The following is a 9,539-nucleotide window of genomic DNA, read 5'->3' as shown; positions in this document are numbered from 1 at the left end:
CACACCAGCCCCCCCACCCCACTCCCGCTTCTCTAAAGTGGTCTTTTGACCTCAATAGGACCCCCTAGATAATAATAGTTGACTAAATTAAAAACACCCATCATCCTCCAGCTAGTGGTGAGGTAGACATGACATGACAGTCCTTCTGCTCCAACTTTGCTACGCGATTACAAGGTCATCATCCATGACTCTGGGGGGACGCAATTCAATCAAACAGTCCCATTACGATGCCTGACTAAGCAGTGCTTTGTCCACTACACAGAGAAACTGTTCTTTTTCTCGCTATTTATTCATACTATAGTCGACCTATGTCCACAGTAGAATAAATAACTGGTGATTTCTGCAAATATCGAGGGCAGTCCAGTAGGTCGTCCTTGAGTCCTGGTGTCGTACATTGTGTGAAGTTTCTTGCTAAGATACCTTCCAAGTAATCAATCGTATACGCTTGATTGGTGAACACCAGCTTAGACTCAGAGCTTTTAGTGTCGTATCTAAGAAGCTACGATGCACAGTATGTTATCTCATTAAAAGCAATGCACGCATTGACAGTGTTGCTCTCTCACAGGTGGTTGTCCATGTCCCCCCTAGAACCCAACGGTACGTGAAGTCCATGTATATGGATTGCAGGCTCAGATGTTAGGCTTGTCAAAGACAGCCATACTCTCTCCTTCTGCCAGGTTTCCTTCTCTCCAGGAATGATCAAAGGACTTTGGTTTCATCGCGTTGAGCGCTCGTTAGAACAGAGCTGAGTCAAGTGAATACCAATGAAGATGGAAATCGGTTGGAGTGTGTGTGTGTGTGTGTGTGTGTGTGTGTGTGTGTGTGTGTGTGTGTGCGTGCGTGGGGGGAAGGGGGGGGGGATCTCTGATGACCTCACCTGGGACGAGCACCCCAGACAAGTGGTGATAAAGGCACAGCAGCGCCTCTTTCACCTCAGGCGGCTGAAGAAGTTTGGCATTTTGGCCAAGATCCTGCGGGCCTTCTACAGAGCCACAACTGAGAACATTCTGACTGGGTGCATCACTGCCCTCAACCGCAGAGCACTGCAGAGGGTGGTGCGGACAGCCGAGTGCGTCAGTGGATTGGAGCTTTCCTCCATCCAGGATCCATACAACAAACAGTGTGTCAGCAAAGCCCGGAGGATCATCAAAGATCCCAGCCACCCCAACCACAGTCTGTTCGAACAGATGCCGTCCAAAAGGCGAAGCCTCTTCCGGAGCCTCCTGGCCAAAACTGAGAGGCTAATTAACAGCTACTTCTTCCAAGCTCATGAACAAGCCCACTGAAGACAAATGACTATTACTTCAGGGCCTATTGATTTCTGAGTATAAACATTTGGCCAGACAGTAGCTAGTAGCTTGTAGTTCATTAGATTAGATGGTTAGATTCAACCCTTCTGTCTTTACACAGAGTACAACGAAATGTCGTTTTTGCTCTAGGCACAGGGTCAGCCATAGTCAGCAATTAGGGGTTAAGTGCCTTGCTCAACGGCAGTGGTAGGTAGAAATGGTGTGTGTGTGTGTGTGTGTGTGTGTGTGTGTGTGTGTGTGTGTATGTATGTGTGTGTGTATGTGTGTGTGTATGTGTGTATGTGTGTATGTGTGTGTGTGTGTGTGTGTGTGTGTGTGTATGTGACTATTACCCCAAGCACACCCCATGTATACGGACAACCTACCCTTAAGCACACAGTCACTTTACTCAATACTACCTCTCACACCCAATGCCACTGAGTGCAATACTCATGACATTTCTACTTTGTACTATTTTAGTTTTTTCACTATTTGTACTGCTCAATTGTATCCTGTCTTATTTGTCTCCCACAACTTGTCACTTGTCCAATTGTCTCACTTATAAGTCTTGTACTATAGTCACTTTATTTATCTTAACTTATCATATTGCCGTATTGCCTTATTTGTCTTTGTGCTGCGATGTCAAGGAACCGAAGCCTAATAATTTTACTCTCTTACACTTGTGTAATGTGACGTAACAATAACACACATAAAACTCCTCACCTTTTACCTAGCCAGAGGCCCACTGAAAAATACATCCGCTCCGTTTAGTTCAATACACAGGGAGAGTTAGCTTGATCTGCCAGGGCTGGTAGGTATCAGCTGGCATACAGATGGGCCAACCGTTAGAAGCAGTAAATGACTAGGAGGTCTGAGACAATCAGCAGAGGTGGAAACACTGAGCCGTGGGCATATTTCATCCAGTGACAAGTTGCTCAAACAAACCTCACCATCCTACATGTAGGAACTCTGTAGCGATGTAGCGATGCTTGTCACGTCCGCTCATGTGGGGGGGGAACCTTTTGTTCGTTCCACCAACGTTCGTTGTGGAGCAGTCCACGTTGTCTGACAGCACACCATCAATCACAGCAGATCTTTGGAGGAGCCGCCGTTAATATGATCAATGTAGATGTGAACTATTATTGATTTCTGAGTATAAACCTTTGGCCAGACAGTAGCTAGTAGCTTGTCGTTCATTAGATTAGATGATTAGATTCAACCTTTCTGTCATTACACAGAGTACAACGATTATACATTTTTTCTCTAGGCACAGGGTCAGCCATTTCAGCCAGGTGAGATGTATTTATCAACAGCCCCCCCTCTTGTGATGGTGATACAAGTTGCGTGATGTCAGTGTTGCTATGTGACCATCATGAAGGAGACGAGAGAGAGAGACACGCAAACCATCAATCAATCTCCTCCCCATCACCGGCGGGCCTTTCTTTAGATACATGATGATGAGACATGGAGGTTGTCCCCTCAGGGACTCTAGCCATGCATGGCTTCCTTTTTTTTTTTTTTACGGCACTCTGTGTTTGATGTGTTTTTTAACACAAGAACAGCTGTGCCTTTTTTACCTACTTTTTACCCCTCTTTACAATGCTAAGCTGCTATTTACACACAAGGACCACTAGTTGGCCGCTTGTAAATTAGCCTGCTTCCTACACAGAAAAACTGCAAAAATAGATTTATATTAGCTTATCCTGAAGTGATTTTGAAAGTGTAAGGATACTGGGTGGTAGAACGCACATATCTAGGAAAAGTCATGAAAGGAGGGTCCTGAAATTTGATCGAGTGCAAAGATATAAACATTTCTTTATTCACAGGGGTGAAATGACCCATCATGGCTGATTAAGTACATTCCAGATAGCAGGGTTTCCAGGGTTCCAACGTCCAATGTTCTCCTAGTGCAGTGAACAATGCGTGTTCAATTTGAAATGCAGTTGATATTGATTTAATGAAATTCACATTATTCCTGCTCAAGAAGAATCATGTCTTTGCTTGATCTTGGAAATCTAATCTGGTATCTGCGGTTGAATTAAATGGGGCCTGAGTATGGGTCTAATTTGATTTGATATCATCTGTGTGGTCTATGTACATTGATTGGGTAAACTTGTTGGTCAAGAAAGGATATGGAAGTAAATAACTACATTAATAATTATTTCCTGAAATGTTTTCTGCCTCTCTGTGTCTTGAAGAGCACATTGAAGAGATCATGAGATACTTTTATAGATTGATGCTTCCTCCGAAATGCTTATCGCATTCTCTCAGGGTCCAACTACGTACGTGAATAGCTATTTAAGTATATCAATCAAATTCTACAGAGATGTTTATGAAATCCATCTCAACTCCCAGACAGCTTGCCTAATCCTCACTTCAATTAGTGTATTTTTCATTTCATTTTCATGAACACACACACACACACACACACACACACACACACACACACACATTCAGTCAAACCAATTTTCTATCAAAAGCACTACGGTTAGTCCCAACGGCGCTCCTCTCCCCCTCTTCCACCACGTTCACCAAGGGCCATTGGTATTCTGGAAGTTGCTGCCCATCACTGGACCAGAATAAGAAGCTTGATCAGAGGGCTGTCACAAGGGTGTCAGTCAGGCAGAATGTTGGTGATGGTGTGTGTCAGTCAGACAGAATGTTGGTGATGGTGTGTGTCAGTCAGGCAGAATGTTGGTGATGGTGTGTGTCTGTCAGGCAGAATGTTGGTGATGGTGTGTGTCAGTCAGGCAGAATGTTGGTGATGGTGTGTGTCCGTCAGGCAGAATGTTGGTGATGGTGTGTGTCAGTCAGACAGAATGTTGGTGATGGTGTGTGTCAGTCAGACAGAATGTTGGTGATGGTGTGTGTCAGTCAGACAGAATGTTGGGGATGGTGTGTGTCCGTCAGGCAGAATGTTGGCGATGGTGTGTGTCAGTCAGACAGAATGTTGGGGATGGTGTGTGTCTGTCAGAAAACCGAAAAAAAAGAAAGAAAGACAGAGTGCTCCGAACATTTCTGTGAGGCCCTGCGAAAACGTCACCCGACTTTTTTTTAGGGTGGGCCCATGTTGATATTTAAATGTATTATCGGGGGGAGCATTGATTTGTTATGCTAAGTGCCTAGCAGGGGAGGCTGGTGACATGAAACATTGAGGAGAAGACCTGATGGATAGGCACAGACCCGCAGAGACGGCAAAGCTTCTTTAAAACACAAAGACAAATGATTTTAACCTACAACGTTTATTGAAACCATTTGTAGTAAACCGTGATGGGGAAGGGGATGAGGGGGACAATCTAGGGAATAGCAGTAGTGTGCAGAATCATGGATGGATGGTGTCGGAGTGGAGCTCAACTCTTGGACAGGACAGGATTGTGCTACGGAGACACACATCACATCTGTATGTGATCGACTCTACCTTACCTACAGTAATGACATGATTTGACATGACTTCAGTTTAGGTCAGAAGAGATTTGACACCAGTATGGTGTGGTTATCATCACCTCAGGGGACATTCAATGAAGCTGGCAAGCTAGAGCGTCAGCTTCCTGGTTAAGGGTTAGGGAAGTTCGAAGCTCCTCCGTTTTACAGTGAAAACGCAAATTTGCGGAGCGAAACACAATGAAACACAACAAATGAATGGGGGCTTAAGGGTTTAAACAGTGTTTCATCTATCTCATCTCATTCGCGATGCGGGTGGCAGCTCACCCACAGACAGTGCTTGCGCGGTCCCCTTTCTCAGCCAGTCTCATTAATTTGCATGCATGGTTTGATATTTACTGGGACAATGTTCCCTATCAATCACCCTGCCCAGCGCCGTGACAGGCAGAGCTACGTACTGTCGCTTGGCTCTTCAGCGCCTGGGCGTTGTGAGTCATTCAACACCTTTATTTGATATCACCCATATGATAAGGATATGAGAGGGTTATGCCGTAAGCGAGTGCCGTTATGACAGTTTTGCCTCATTAAACCTTGTTTTCCACTGACTTGGAGGCTCATCCAGACATGTATTTCGGTCATATTTTCATTATTCCCGCGTTGAAACGCTGTAAGTAAATATTCTCAGTTTGAATAATATATGTTTATAATGTAATAATGGAAATAACTAAGTGTTTCCATATCGACATGCATGGGCAGCCAACAAATACATTGGCAGAGATTGGCTGTAGTTTCTTGTGGAGATGTTTTTTTTTGTTTTTTTTAAAGAAGAATGATAATTTGATTGATTGATTGAGAATGTTTATTTTGGTCCCCTATACAATTCACAATACAGATATAAGAAAATGTACACAGTCACAATTCATAACACCAGGACCAAAAAGGTGTAGGCTGAAGCCGTGGCTTATTGCGCCTACCCTTGTTACATGTATGCATGTCCCCCCATGCATGCATAATCAAAACATTGAAACTTTTATAAACAAAATGTCACTTACGCATGTCAACAAAAAGTTCAAAAAATACCAAACAAAAACTATATTTAAACCTCTGTTTTATACTTGTTAATCATCTTATTTTTAAATAATTTTAGTGTACTACACATTTTCATTTCCTTTTCAAAAGTATTCCATAACCTAACTCCTTTAACTGTTATACATCTTTGTTTTGCATTTGTTCTAATCTTTGTTTTCATAAACATACATATTCCTCTGAGTTCATAATTACTCTGTCTAACTTGAAATAGTCTCTGGATACAGTCTGGAAGCATCTTATGTTTTACTTTATACATTACTTGTGCCATTTTGAAGTCCACCAATTCTTTAAATTTGAGATCATAGGTGTTTATGAATAATTTGTTAGTTGGTTCTTGATAGGCAGCTCTGTTTATAATTCGTGTATAGCTCTTTTCTGTAGTAAATAAATTGGATTTGTGATTGTTTTGTATGTGTTTCCCCACACTTCCACACAGTAAGTTATGTATGGAACTATTAGAGAACGGTACAATATGTGTAATGAATTTGGATTAAGTATGTCTTTCGTTTTATGCAGTATTGCAATAGACTTTGATATTTTAGTCTTTAAGTAGTTTATGTGTGTTTTCCAACATAGTTTGTGGTCTATAACCACTCCCAAAAATGTGTTTTCATAAACTCTTTCAATTTCAACATTATCTATCTTGATTTGTACTTGACTATTAATTTTTCGATTTCCAAATATCATAAGTTTAGTTTTTTCTAAGTTCAATGACAACTATAATGATGATAATGATAATATGTGTGTGTCTGGCTGAGCCTAAACACACCAAGTAAGTGGTCTCAAATTAGGCCTCACATCCAAAAACCTGAACTATATCTTTAACAGGTGGTTGGCAAAGTAATGCTGGTGTGATAGCTTTTTAACACCGCTGTCATTGAGAGACAGCAGGTTGTCATGTCACTGTTGCAGCTACTTCTGTCATAACAGAGCTGTCATCTGACATGGGTACTCGTGAATAGACATGACACCTAATGCATATCTTATGTCATGCTTAACACACATCATAGCCTTGTTATACAGGCCATTGTCAAATAAAGTGTTCCTGGTCATCGTTATAATAATAATAATACATTTTATTTATGGGCGCCTTTCAAGACTCTCAAGGACACCTTACAAGACAGTTTAAAACCACATATCAAAACATTAAAATCAACAAAGCAAAATGAGATAAAAAACTGCAAAATCTGATATAACAACAAACAAAATACAAGAGATCAAACCAAGTAAGTCATTGTGAAAAGGTGTGTTTTAAGACTGGATTTGAAAGTGGTGAGAGTGTCAATATTGCGTATGTTAGGTGGCAGAGAGTTCCAGAGGCGGGGAGCAGAACGGCTGAAGGCTCTAGATCCCATAGTAGTCAGGTGGGCAGAAGGTATAATGAGTTGAAAGGCAATGGAGGATCGGAGAGTGCAAGAGGGAGTGTAGGTGTGAAGGAGTTCAGAGAGATATGGGGGTGCAAGATTGTGAAGGGCCTTGAAAGTGAGGAGCAGAATTTTGGAGTCGATGCGGTATTTGACAGGAAGCCAATGGAGTTGTTGAAGAACCGGAGTGATATGATCTATGGAAGGGGTTGTGGTTATGCAGAGATTTGTGAGGAAGACCAGAGAGGATGGAGTTGCAATAATCAATACAGGATGTGACGAGGGCGTGGACGAGAATAGCCGTGCTGTTGGGTGTGAGTGACGGGCGGAGACGGTTAATATTGCGGAGGTGGAAGACAGAGTAATGTTGTTGTTGATGTGAGCTTCAAAGACAGGGTGCTGTCTAGGATGACAGCCAGACTCTTAACTTGGGAGGAGGGGGGGACTGTGGAGTTGTCAATGGTAAGAGAGAATTTGACAGTTTTGGCCAGAGTGGATTTGGAGCCAACTAGAAGAACCTCAGTTTTATCACTATTGAATGAAAACCATTGGATGATGTTATCCCCAAATGCCCTTATGCAACAACCCCCCCCCACACCAAATCACCCCCCCCCACCCAAAAACCCTGGTTCTTTGGCTGTCCCTGTAGAAGAGGCCCTTGAACCTTGAAGAACCCTTTCATGTTATTTGTAGAATGTTTTCTTTTTTAATTATTATTGTTTTCGAGTGCATCAAATAAGTCTTCCTGGCCCTCTATTTAACAGATCTCCATGGGGACCTACTGATACTCCCTCAGGGTTAAACGTCAGGAAAACTCCACTGAACCATAATCCGCTAGCATGTCACATTTATACACGTATGAAAAATGTGACCTACATATTCTGTAGGCTATGGACCAATGGGAGCTTTATGCAATAGCAATTCTCCCCCCCCAGCCACAATAACATATCGGAATAGCTTCGCCATTAACAGAGCGGAAACAATGTAAAAGCTGTACTGTCCCCGGATGTTTTGTCATAATGCATATATACAGATAGCGATCGAGAATACTGTGCATTTAACGTGTGTTGCTCCCATCACCCCCCCCCCCCCCCCCCCCCCCCACCTCCTCATTCAGCCCTCCCCGGCCTGTAGAGCTAACAGCGTCGACCAGGACCCGCCGTTGTGAAAGACAAACAACTCTTAGCAACAACAGGTTTCCCCAGAAACAAAGATGTTCAGTTCTAATGATGTCTGGCTGCATTTAACAGGTTTTATTCTCAGTAACAAACCCTAAACAGGTTTACTGAGAAACAAAGATGGTTTCTTCCCTTCCAATTACGGTGAGTCTACCATGAGGCCTATTACGGCTACCTGTACCATGGCACTACCTTATTTTCTGTCTTATTTGGCACTTTTAACCTATGCACTTTATTTTCTACTGCACCAATGTATGTCCCGATGGTCACATACTCATTGTTTTATGTCCTATTGTATTCTGTTGTGATGTTGCCTTTTATTGTTGTTGTTGTTTTTTAATCTATTGTACGATTTTATGTCAAGAGAGCGTTACAGATGCAAATGAGCTCACAGCTAAATCCGGTATATTCACTGTCTCCATACTTTGTATAAGTGACCGTTCATTAATGTGCACTGTCCTGACTAAATAAAGATCTATCTATCGATCTAAAGCAGTCAGTGTAAAACCACAACAGTACATATACCACGTCATTATACACAGCAACATTAGAACGTCCATGTGGAGTTATCCTTCACACTCAGTACTCAAGTTGTAAAAGAAGATCAGGGGGGATGGTGGATTTGATCATATGGGGACAGTTTTAGCATCCCCACAGCGTCAGTGACTTCAGTGTCAGTTTTTATTTCAGGGGGGATGCCTTCCCCCCTCATCCCCCCTCAACTGGAGTGCTGAGTATACTGTATGTGGGGATGAGCAGAGCGAGGTCCTTTCTTCAGAAGTAATTGCACCTGAAAGAGCAGCTCATTAGTCCCCGTGAGGTTGGTGTGTGAAGACGAGACGCCACAGTGGGATCGAAATCCTGGTGTAATGAATGGGTGGCAGGGACCTGATTCATTGGAAAAGCCTCAGGTTTTTTCATCAACTCCACCCCCATTCCACCCACACACACACACACACACACACACACACACACACACACAAACGTGCACTCGCTCGAACACACATACACACACACACACACACATACACACATACACACACACATACACACACACACACACACACACAAACGTGCACTCGCTCGAACACACACACACACACACACACACACACACACACACACACAAACGTGCACTCGCTCAAACACACACACACACACACACACACACACATAACTGTACTGTATGTGTTAAACAGACAATGAAGTGGTATCTAACCAGAACTATGCAATAGTGC

Source organism: Nansenia antarctica (assembly GCF_963989245.1).
Source record: "Nansenia antarctica genome assembly, chromosome: 6".
NCBI lineage: Eukaryota > Metazoa > Chordata > Actinopteri > Argentiniformes > Microstomatidae > Nansenia > Nansenia antarctica.
The sequence above is the reverse complement of the archived record's forward strand: the minus strand, read 5'-3'. Positions refer to the sequence as shown.